The sequence below is a fragment of the Eucyclogobius newberryi genome, unplaced genomic scaffold (assembly GCF_026437365.1).
Source record: "Eucyclogobius newberryi isolate DKJ021-1_F unplaced genomic scaffold, fEucNew1.0.hap1 SCAF_17, whole genome shotgun sequence".
NCBI lineage: Eukaryota > Metazoa > Chordata > Actinopteri > Gobiiformes > Gobiidae > Eucyclogobius > Eucyclogobius newberryi.
The window spans coordinates 8,012,584-8,025,664 of NW_027315801.1; positions in this window are offsets into that span (position 1 = coordinate 8,012,584).

Here is a 13,081-nt window from a genome sequence, read left to right on the forward strand (position 1 = left end):
AATCGTACTACCACCGGGCACGGAGTGAATGAATACGACAAGATAGTTTGTTGTTTGTGGAGGAAATGATGGCACTTCAGACATGACACTTTGCCGTTTGGGGTCGTTACTGGAGCGTTTCCCAGTGACTTTAAACAAGTACAATCTTTATGATTTGCTAATTGCGTTGATCACGATGACCTTGACACCTTAAATCAATCACTTTGACTCCGAGTGTTACATTTAAGTCACATTTCAGCACAATTGTCGTCCCTCTCCCTCCTTCCCTCAATGTTTGGCTCCCGTTCGGCCCTTTGACCTCTGGAGCTGCGCCGTGCCCTCGTTGCCGCTGAGTTATTTGTTTTGATCTGCTGGCCTGGACCGCCGCTCCGCAAACACGACTGTGCCCTCTGGTCTTCTGAGGGAACACGTTTGGACAATATGAACTGAGAAGTGTCCCACAGAGAACAGTCGTCACGGGCGGCCAGTGCAAATAAACAAATGTAGAAACGGAGTCAAATGAGAAGACTTAGGATCTTTATTCACAGCGAAGACACATTTGAGAGGATAAAATGCAAATAGCAATAAAATAAACTGCAGGGGATTAAAAACGTGCTTTGGCTTTGGATGTATGTATATATGTATATTTGGATGTAACATTATGTATGTAACATTATGTGTGTAACATTATGTGTGTAACATCATGTATGTAACATCATGTGTGTAACATTATGTGTGTAACATCATGTGTGTAACATCATGTGTGTAACATTATGTGTGTAACATCACGTGTGTAACATTATGTGTGTAACATTATGTGTGTAACATCACGTGTGTAACATTATGTGTGTAACATTATGTGTGTAACATCATGTATGTAACATCATGTGTGTAACATCATGTGTGTAACATCATGTATGTAACATCATGTATGTAACATTATGTGTGTAACATCACGTGTGTAACATTATGTGTGTAACATCATGTATGTAACATTATGTGTGTAACATCATGTATGTAACATCATGTATGTAACATTATGTGTGTAACATCATGTATGTAACATCATGTATGTAACATTATATGTGTAACATCATGTATGTAACATTATGTGTGTAACATTATGTGTGTAACATCATGTATGTAACATTATGTGTGTAACATCATGTATGTAACATCATGTATGTAACATTATGTGTGTAACATCACATGTGTAACATTATGTGTGTAACATTATGTGTGTAACATCATGTATGTAACATCATGTATGTAACATTATGTGTGTAACATCATGTATGTAACATCATGTATGTAACATTATGTGTGTAACATCATGTATGTAACATTATGTGTGTAACATTATGTGTGTAACATCATGTATGTAACATCATGTATGTAACATTATGTGTGTAACATCATGTATGTAACATCATGTATGTAACATTATGTGTGTAACATTATGTGTGTAACATCATTTATGTGACATTATGTGTGTAACATCATGTATGTAACATCATGTATGTAACATTATGTGTGTAACATTATGTGTGTAACATCATTTATGTGACATTATGTGCGTAACATTATGTATGTGACATGTAACGTAATGTTAATAATGTTTTTCTAAATTGTAAATAAAGTATTTTTTTATTTTTACATGTTTCGTTACGTAAACACGTGACCTTTTTTATGACGTGTTTATACTCTTTAGTTTGCCTTTGACACGTTTGCGCGCGCACTCTCCTGCGCACGCGCCTCTGCCCATCACTGATGGCCGCTTCACACGTGCGTCAGATTCCTCCACTCTAGGACCGCAGTGCGCATGCGTAGAGGCAGCAGGGGCGTGTCTTCATCATCATCGTCATCTTCATCACTATCACATCCAGAGGCAGACGCGCGGCGCAGCTCTACCTTTGTGACCGCGGAGGACGCACACGCACGAGGCTTTGGACACAGACACGAGGCCCGCGTTTACGGTGAGTGCCCGGGTCCCCTCCGCGCCGACACCGACACGGAAGGATTCTCCGGGCTTTGAGAGACGTGATGTGACGCCTTCGTTACCGCCGTGGCGTTTACGCGATTCATGCGCGTGATATGTGTCTTTTCAAGAAGCAGTACTAAAGCAGTACTAAAGCAGTACTAAAGCAGTACTAAAGCAGGACTAAAGCAGGACTAAAGCAGGACTAGAACAGGACTAAACCAGGACTAAACCAGGACTGTCCGTTATCTCTGTCTCATTGTTTTGATGCACCTGCATTTTTACGCAGATGATTTGACTTCTTTTCAACTCGAATAATTAACCAAAGACGCGCTTTTAGACCGGGACTAAACCAGGTCTAAACCGGGTCTAGCTCGGGACCGACCCAGGCTCTTCCCCATTGTCCCGTGGCTCTTCCGTACCCCGTGCCCCCCCCCCCCCCTCCCCCGTGACGCGTTCACACCGGGCGTACGTGACTCGCTCGCTTTACATTTGAATCACTGCGTTTAGAGTTTGGCGCGAGTCCAAACAGAGTGAAACTTCATAAGGCTCACATGTCAGAGCTGTGGCCCGCGGGCTACACGTGGCCCACAGACACCCTGTTCTTGGTCCCCAGGCCGGCTCCAAGGTGATTGGTGCTTGTGTTCCAGCGTCGTGACTGGAACACGCCCACCTCGCGCTCTGACTCGACATTCGGCTCATGTTTCCTGCTCGTAATCGATCTTTTTAAACTCTTATCAGTGACGCTCTGACTAAAGGTCGCGCTCTGTTTGACCTTTGCTTAATGCACATATTTGAGTTATTGACCGTATCGACCACCAATCAATGGCCCCCCATCGGCCCGGGTTCATCTGCATTTCAATGTGTGGCTTTCAGAGCAACCGCCGCCCCCAAGAAATGAGGACCAGCAGGTTGCGTGTTTTTAACATGTATTTAACATCAATAAGTACTTCAGTCATTACTGGGCTGTACTTTTTAGCGAAGTAGAAAGTACAGATGATGAGATTTTAAATGAAGTAAAAGTATATAGTATAAATTGTACTGAAACGTTTTCACTTGCGCTGAAAAAATGAAATATCGATTCATCGTGTGACTGTATTTGGCACTGCAGTATCGATATCGCCGGCGGCCGTACCGATAAGATAATATTCCTTTTAATGTCCACACAAGGGGAAATTTCGTTGTTACAACGCAGTAAAAACAGGAGGAAAGGACAGATTATAAGAAGTTTCAAAAACACTCTTAATAGAACTCTTATGAACAAAACAAAAAACTCTTAACAAAAACACCTTATCTTAATAGGGAATGGATGGAGGAAAATAAAATAGATAAATAAAAATAAGAATGATAATAGAATAAAATAAAGTAAAAATAGCTAGCACAAGACTAGGTAATACTATTAGCAGGTAAGTAAACCGAACAAAAACAAAATAGAACACTCAATATATCGTACTTTTTGGTATATTTTGCGACGTTATTTTTTTTGGTTCCGTCCGATATAAACGTTTCTTCGTGTACATTTCTCATACGGAGCGCAGTGTATTAGTGTAAAGTCTATTTATACTCTCGCCGCGCTGGAAGAATGTCCTAATCGCACACGCGTCCCAGGGACAAGGTCGCCCGCCGCCCTCCTCCTGAAGGGGGCGGTGCCACGAGCCAGCAGCGCCATGACGACAGCCAAACAAAAGAAGTCAAAGTGTCAGGTGCAGTGATGTTGATCCGTCGGTGAAGTCGGCGTTTGTAAATGAGACGGTCTTTTGCGTTTAAACTGAAATAAAGTGGATTTAAATGAGAATGAGCGGGTTTTAAATCGGGACCAAACGGCGGGATAAATAAACGATACAATAAAACTACCTTATTGTGTCACTCTTAAGTCTGAGAATACACCATTTTAAAAGTCATTTAGCGTGTACATTAACCTCGTTGAGCTTGAGTTGAGTTGCAGTGGTACTTTTTCTCATGTATGTCATAAAGAAAAGTTTGAGCCTTTTTACGAGTTACGTTTCATGTTTTTTGACCCGGTAATGACTTAAACACGCTGTTTTTGAAAGACTTGTAAATGTAAATTACCGTATTTTCCGGGGTGCGACTTATACTTATATTTATACGCATTTTTTGGCTGGTGCGACTTATACTCCGGAATATACGGTATGTGTTAGGGCGCGTGTTTTCTGTGGCTCCGGGGTGACTTTTCACATTTATATTGTGAGTAAATATAAACGTGAGTGTGAAATTATTTGAACGTTTGCGATTCTTCTTTTTTAGATGTGATTTTAGTCTGAAAAGCAGATCCTGTTCATTTACTCTAGTCCAGACGGTTTTACTTTCCCCAAACGCCGTTCGATTCATCCAGACCTGCACTTTGCATTTCATTGTATATAAAACCGGCTGGATCGTCTCCAGACTCGCGTCGCCCCCTAGAGGTCGGGCTGAATCGTTCACACTTTGATTCAGAGCATGCAATGGCCCTGACCTCGTGTTCAGTGCCAGCGCGTTTAACATTCTGTCCACGCGCTCAGGTCGACGAGGACGCCGCTTAACACCCCGTTTAGAGCCGGTGTTCTTGTGCTTTTAGTGTGAAAAGCCTCTTGTTTTCCTGTAGTTGTTGTTGTTGTTGTACTTTTAGTGTGAAAAGCCTCTTGTTTTCCTGTAGTTGTTCTTGTAATTTTAGTGTGAAAATCCATTAGTTTTTGTAAATATCCTTGTCTGAATTCTAGGGACGTTAACTTTAGAGATTTCGCTAAAACGCCACAAATACAATCTTAGGCAGTTTTTAGCAGTTTGTGGTTGTACTTCCTGTTTTTAAATCGTGACGTCACACTTCAAGAACTGTTACCGAGCAACCATGTTCTTCTAAAGTGTGAGGGACGGCTTTATTTGTTCATGTTTAAAGAGTTTGAAAAATGTGTGAATCATCTTAAAAAACCTGTTCTAACTGAATATTTTTTTTTAGTTTTGCAATAACGATATCCAGAGGATATTATGTAAATCGGACAGATATGTGTTTAAACGTGATGGTCGGGGAGTATTTATAATACCAATGTGAAATGTCTGTACAGTTAACCTGTTACCATCCACCTATTTCGCCCTGTGCACAATGGTTGGACATACCCAAATGGCATTGCTTATTAAAAGAGGATCTTATGTTCCACATACAAGTGTGATGCATCATTAGAAAGCGTAGGCCTTCTAGTTTCTGCAGATGTACATATGACACTGTCAGGGCTTCAGAACTCACACTACAGAAGCCCAAACATAAACAAAACATCCTATTTTGAGTCTCGCCTGAATATTGTCAATTTGTAATGGTCCTGAGCAGGACATACTTCTGTTCACTGTACATGCTGTTTATCTTGTGGTCAACAACTGTGTAAAGTTTCAGAAACTGTGTGTGTGTGACAAAAGGCTTATAAAATCAGAAAATGTCATGCGTAGAATCTAGTTGCCAAATGCAGAAAAATCTAGGCTCCGACAGCCTTACGCACGTGAATATAGAGGATTCTGTGTGAATAAACCCTTAGTCCCGCCCACCATTCTAAAGCTATTCTTATTGGCTAGAATAAAATGTCAAAGTCTGCTACGTTGCTAGCATGCAGCGCTATGTAGATGTCAACAGTGGAACCATGTGCGTCGACGCGGCGCATTTTTTTTGTGGCGGCTGTAGCAAACAAACCCGTGGACAGAAAAAATGGACGGTCTCATTCTGTAGGTAACAGTCTGAAGAAAAGATCGATGCCAAACACCATCTTATAAGTCAAACAGGTCATTTGTTATGGATGGAGAAATGCGCCGGACGAGCCTTAATCCTGACCGTCACAGAAGAAAACTTTGTTTACTTGACTATCTCAAAATCGGATAACTTCAGGAAAAATACAAGTGGATATTGTTGTTCAATGGTTCCTTATGGACAGACTGAGTACAAGGATGTACAGAATTAAAGCCGTTTTGTCCGTCATAAACGGCAAACAGGACATGCGTTTGTAAAAGTTGAGACTTTCTCACTCACTATTGGCAATTGCTTCTTGGGGGCATATTATTCAATGTAAATCAATAACATATTCGTTTTGTTGAGAAAATAAGCTTTAAAATGATGTATAACTTGCTGGTATTGACCACGGAAATAAAAGTGGTGATGTAAGAGAATATTTGAGATATTGAAAATGCGCGCAGGTGGATGGTAACAGGTTAATAACAAAAGTAAATTAAAACTTTACATTCCGTGTTTTGATCACGATTGCCCCGACATTGCATTCTCTTAGACTTGATTCTTTAGGCTAAGACACTTTACCCCAGAGACCCCCGCTAATGCTGATGCTAATGCTAAGACCACGGAACGAGAGGAAATGTTCCATCAAAATTAAAGGGGGAAGAGTAAGTGAAGGCATTAATTGCGCCTCTGCTGGCCAATTGTGAAAATACAGAGCCAAATATCAACTGACCTTTTTTATTTGAACATTTGAAGCATCACTTTTTTTCATTTTAATCATCTTTTTGTAGCATTTTAAATGATAAACTCCATTACAATTGTATATATTCAAAACAGTCACAATATTATGTACATTGTGATATGATCTCATCATTTTAGGTGAAGCTTTAAATGACACAGGGAAATGTAGTTTTGTGTAAAACCTATAAAAAGGCATCAAATCCTTCAATAATCCTGATAAAGTGATTATAAGATCGAACTTTATGATTCTAAGAAGACGATTTGTACGTTTTCCTTTTTATTTTATGCATAAGTTTGAGAAAAGTCTGATTCAAACTCTATTTCAACAGTAAGGAAACTGCAAGCTCAGAGTTTCATACAAAGACTGACTTTTTCAACTCAAAATAATAGTTTCCTTATTAAACATTGTGGTCTTAATCTCAAATGTTCAGGAAAAGTCACATTTATTAGTTGTCATATTTTAGTTCTATTTGATCAGATTTTCAATACGTTTTGTCGTCTAAACTGCGGGATCTTTTACACAGAATAAGACTCATTTAGTTCTTTGCAGAGGAAATCAAACGCAAGCTCGTTCTGAACAATCATCAGATTATCACCCTTCAGTGAACAGACTCAGACACTTCTCGCACCAAAGCGCCGTCCTCGCGGCTCTGAGCGAGAAGGCCTCGCGTTCTTATATAACCGAGGAAACTATGTTAAGCCCGAGGAGACGAGGGAGGGTCCCGCGAGGAGACGAGGGAGGAGGTCCCGCGAGGAGACGAGGGAGGAGGTCCCTCGATGAGACTCTTCTGTGTCGCTTAGAGCCTAGAGCGCCCTCTTGTGGTTGTCAGTGTGATAATAACTAATAATATCACGCAATATAAGTCTCATTCCAGCCAAAACTATGAAAGAAGGTGCCACTTATGGTCCGGAAAATACGGTAAATGTATTTGAGGAAATGTTACGGTGGGATTCATCATTTCAAGCGAGTTTAGTTTGAAGTAAAGGACAATATAGAACGACAAAACGCACAAATTTGTATTTTCAAAGGAGGGACGCAAAAATGAGACCAACTGAGCCGCACGAGAAGAAGAGAGAAACGCACGTCCAAACATTTCTTATGGTCGACGTGAGGCTTTGTCACTCGTAGATTTAAACTGTTTTTCCATCGTGTTCTGTTCGTTTGTCCATAAAAGCGGCCTAACACATGCTTTTCATAACGAGCTCAGGTCATGTGGAAAAGAACGACCCCAGTGTTTGTTTTACGTGGTGGTGGTGGTGGTGGTGGTGGTAGTAGTAGGTAGTATTAGATGGTGGTAGTAGGTATTATTAGATGGTGGTGGTAGTATTAGGTGGTGGTAGTAGGCATTATTAGATGGTGGTGGTAGTAGTAAATAGTAGTAGGTAGCAGCAGCTGCAGCAGCGATTTTAGTTTGAATAAGAACGGACATCAGCTAAATTAGCCTCTTATTTACATTTCTACTTTATAATCAGCAGCAAATGAGCCTGGGAAAAACAGTTTCTCTTTAAAAAAAAAAAAAAACGGGCATTGAGATAAATATATAGTTTATTGAGATATGGAGGATATTGTTTAACTTATCGCCGGTTCGAGCACATGAAGATAACTTTTCTGTGTGATTTTGAAGCCTTTTGTTAAGAGGTGTTTAACTCTCTCGTCTTCCCTCTTTTCGCTGGGTAGAGTTTGGCGTTTCCCCCGTTCTGCAGCGCGTTTCCCATGAATGGACTCGTTGTTGGTTCTTGTTTCGCCGCGACTCGGCCCTGAACGTGACGAGCGTAAAACGGCGAGCTCTGTTTACATTCCTCACAAAACGTCCACCGAACGAAAAGGATTTGAGTCATTTGTCGCACTTTAAACACCAAGCAGCGACGCATCAAGGTTTAACGTGATATTTCTGCTGTTTCTGGTTTTTAATATTTGTATATGACACATTTTAGCACATTCCTGAGTCGTTGATGAAATATTGTTTGAAATGTACTTCTAGAGATGTTGTTAAAACGCATCGAGACTCATTTTTGTGGATATCGAGCTCCACTTTTAGCATTCTCGGTTTAAAGGAGGCGTATTATGCTTTTCTTCAGGTTTTTGGCGTTGAATTATATCATGAGCAGATCAATTTTAAATCATCATAAACCGCAATGTTGATCTAAAACGGCTGATGGAAAAGGAACCATTGACTTCCTGCTCAAAACTACAGAACTGACAAGCCCCGCCTCTTGGTAGTGATTAGCCCCCGCCTCCGAGACACAGACCGGCCTCACGTACGACTACTCTACTTAGTTCTCCTTTTTAAATCCCCAAAAGCTCGCCGCCGTCTTTGCTTCATTTTCAGTTCGTCTTTGCTTCGTCTTTGCTTCGTCCATCCTTTGTCCATCCTTTGTCCATCCTTTGTCCATCCTTTGTCCATCCTTCGTCCATCCTTCGTCCATCCTTCGTCTTTGCTTCGTCTTTGCTTCGTCCATCCTTCGTCCATCCTTCGTCCATCCTTCGTCCATCCTTCGTCTTTGCTTCGTCTTTGCTTCGTCTTTGCTTCGTCTTTGCTTCGTCTTTGCTTCGTCTTTGCTTCGTCTTTGCTTTGTCTTTGCTTTGTCTTTGCTTCGTCTTTGCTTCGTCTTTGCTTCGTCTTCGCTTCGTCTTTGCTTCGTCCATCCTTCGTCCATCCTTCGTCTTTGCTTCGTCCATCCTTCGTCTTTGCTTCGTCTTTGCTTCGTCTTCGCTCCGTCTTCTACAGGCTCATTTTCATATTTCTTTATTCCTCGACACAAAAACACAATCAAGACCAAACCTCTTTTAAAAGCCAAAAGAAAACGTAAGATCACGTCTGCCTCCTCTAAACGGCACACATGGAACTCTGAAGCCGTAACGCCCCGTACATTCCTCTGAGCTGCACCGCCGTTGGGCCCCAGAGCTCGGCCCCTGCACAGTTTTATGAGCATGTGTTTTCACTTCAGGGGCCCGCTCCGTAAAGGGCCATCTTTGGGTCCCTGTGGCTGTAGTGTTCATAACTCGAGTGGCTTTGAACGGGTTCTTCTTTTCACTGTGAACGCTTGCTGAAGTGACTTTACGCTGCGTCTCCATAGCAACACGGCACTAACGGATGCACCGCAGTGAAGCTTTTTTTTTATAAAGATGTGTTTTTCACTGCACTTTTTACACAGTTATGCACGGCATCCTAAATACACACTGCGATCAGTTTAAAAGCACTTTTACGAGTCCAGGGGGAGTTTTGCCGTCCTGGGTAAAGCTAACAAACATTAGCATGCTAACGGTGCACTTCCTGCTTCTCCCAGAATAAAACACTTTACATTCAGATTCAGAGAAAGCGCCACAGGCTCATTTTCCCCGACGAGGTAAATCTGCAGAAACGGAAAACAGATTTTACTTATTACGTGAACATATTCGGGTTTTGGCCTTTTTAAGTTGACCAAAATCTCCAGTATTTACTGACATCTGATCGAAATAATAATAATAAAGAATAAGCAACATGTGTGAATTTCCAAGGTGGAGATGTCAGGCAGTTTGCTTCTATCCTCACATTTTGAATTTGAGCTTGTGTAATTTGTGTTAAGCCTGTAGATAAACTCTAGATAAACACTTCTGTAAGCATCTGTCCAGTACAACTCATAATCTCCCGTTATCTGAACAAATGCAGTAATGTTCCAAGTGTTTACACCAGGCTCCGATGTCTCCGAGTACTTTTACTTTGCCAAAAACATTCTGGGACTAATCTCAGTTTCCAGTGAAATTCCACCATGTTCCACTCGGGAATGATTGTTGTTTACAGACTTTAAAAGGGTCTAAAGCAGCAGATCTAAACCAGGACCACAGTTTATGACCAAGTGTTTCCCACAAATGCTGAGACAAAGTCCAGCCAATTTCTATTTTATACAAATGTCAGATGAATAAATGTCACTTAAAGCCTCTTGTCGATCTTTAAACGGTTCCTTTTTGAACAGTGTAGTCTCTTTTTAAGACGATACAATAAGACAAAAGTCGTATTTGTCGTCCCAGTTGATTGTTTGGTTTGTTTGAGACTTCGGGAGACAAACTTGGACCACTTTTACGGGTGAAACGCTGGTTCTTGTCGTGTTCCTTGGCACGGCGTTGCTTCCTTAGACAAACGTGCTCTGAATCCGCCGTCGGTGTCGTGCTAAATCCAGCGCAGTGTTGATCTTAAAGGAGCCAAGGCCAAGCGCGGCTTGTCAACGATCGGAAAGGTCGGCGTGATGAGTTTCCACGACGGTCCGGCAGCACACTTCAGGCTTTTAGATAGAGACCAGTCTTTCTGTATTTTAAAATGTGGACGCACATTTTCGAGTGCAGGGACGGGGTCATTTATTAATAAATCTTAGAAAAAAAGGGAATATTATCATTAAATCGGGCCGGGAAGTGTTTGACGATAGTCCGCCATTACAGTTTACTGTTTACAAGTGAAAATTTGCATGCTGCGCGCTGATTGGTCAACGCAATTTGTGTGCTTGGCTCTGATTGGCTGCCGAGCCGTGGTCCGGAGAGTGCCGAAGCTACTTGTTTTTTCGCCTAGTCGGCCCCCGTACCATGTTTTCAAATCCTATCTAAAAGCCTGGCGTGCCCGCTTAGCTCGTTTAACGGCGTCAAGATTTAATGTTGCGCGTTTGACCATCGTCGTCGCCGCCCAGACTGTCGGAGCGAGGCCAAAACAATCTGCATTCGATTGTAGTTAATCTTATCAAAAACACTATCACGCTTCATTTCCTGAACGTAAACAATTTTATTCGTCGCCAAAGAAGTCCAAGGTTCATCATAAAACGTGGTTACGTACGAAAATGTTACGTACAGGACTTTCCGCCGCAACCTGTATAAAAATAACTTGTAAATATAGCCGCAAGCGGCAATGATCGGCCCTCGCCACGCCGCAAGAGGAGCGCGCCGCCGTCTCCCGCAGCTCACACGCGCCGCTCTCACCGGCCTCGCAAACTTCAATTTGGCAAGCGGTTTTACGTACTAGAGCTGGGTTTCGATTCAAATTTCAAGAATCAATTCGATTCAGATTTTTACGTTTCAAAATCATTTTTTTTTTTGATTTCTCAAATCCCATCCGATTCGCTCAGATTTCAATCTGATTTCCGATTCGATCAGATTTCGATTCGATCCGGGGGTTAATGTTATTAAAAATGAAAAATGTATTTGAACCGTTTCCTTCACTTCATGACTGTGTAGAGAAGCAACATATTAAAACTAGTATTATATCAATATTAAACAGCAAATCTTACAAGTATTGGTAGTTACTGATGGAAGACTGATGAATCTACCTTCAAGAAAGATAATCCAGGAGTCCTGAATTATCTTTCTTGAAGGTAGATTGAAGTTCACTGAGGGAAATGTAGAAAATTTTAATAAAAAAAAATAAACAAAAAATCAATCTTTGGACGTACGAATCGATAATCGGTCATTCGATTAAAAATCGGAAAATCGTTTTTTTTTTCAACCCAGCTCTACAAATTACTAGTTAAATCTGGATTTTTTTTTTTTTTTTTTGTTTTTTTTTTTGAAGAATTTAGATACAGGGGCGTGGTGGGCCCCCTCCTAATTCAACCGCGGGCCCGCCGGAGATTTGACTGCTTACGGGCCCTGTGCCCCCGTCTATTTCGCGGCCTGTGATTATGATATTGATATTTTGCTTTTTTTTCTTCTGCTTCTGTCGGAGTTTAAACCTGTCGGGGCTGAACACGGTCCGTTTTTAAGGCTGATTTGACTCATAAATAATAGTCTTGTCTTCAGTGTAAGAGCTGCTGAGTCTGTAATTTGGACTGTACGGATGTGTTGTGAAATGCGTGGGATTCTGCGTTGAAAGTGTGTTCCATGTGAGAGCGCCGTTGTCAGCACTCTCTCAGTCTGGAATCAAACTCTGTTTATCGCCGTTTATTTCCGTGGTCGTTTTCCTGTTGAACTTCCTGACACCTTCGCTAACGTTTGCTCAGATTAGACCAAAAACGGGTCGTAAAAATACTACTCGACTTAAAGCACAAGTAAACTGTGTGTTGAAACTTGTCCTTTTGATATCTGCAACCGTAAAGTACTTAGCCCAGGTCTGAAGTACTGCCACGCCCTCCGTCTGTTTGCTGATCTTATAATGGCATCTCGAGCTTGGTCGGTGTCATAACCGCAGTCAGTCAGTCTTTGTGGGTCAAGTTGCAACAACAGACCATAAGAGTGTGATTTAGATCTAGTGTTTGAGGTCAAAGGTCACATTAAACTCATTAACCTTTGAGAGAAAACTGAAATCTGAAACGTTAAACCAGAAACTGTCATGCATTTCAGAACACGTTTGTTGCACTGGAGTATACGTAGCACTGGAGTATGAGTAAGTGCGGCACTGGAGTATGAGTAAGTGCGGCACTGGAGTATGAGTAAGTGCGGCACTGGAGTATGAGTAAGTGCGGCACTGGAGTATGAGTAAGTGCGGCACTGGAGTATAAGTCACATTTCGTATGCTAATGCTAACACCTTCAGCTACATGAGGCACAGACAGAACTGTGGTAAGTGTCTGGTATATTAACGTAACATATGAACAGTTATTCAGATAAATATAGCATAAAGAACATGCTAACAAGTTTACCAAAGCATCAGTTTTACCCCAAATCACTAAATCCATCACTTCTGTGTCACTTCTAAACAACTCCACAAACTCCAGAGGTAG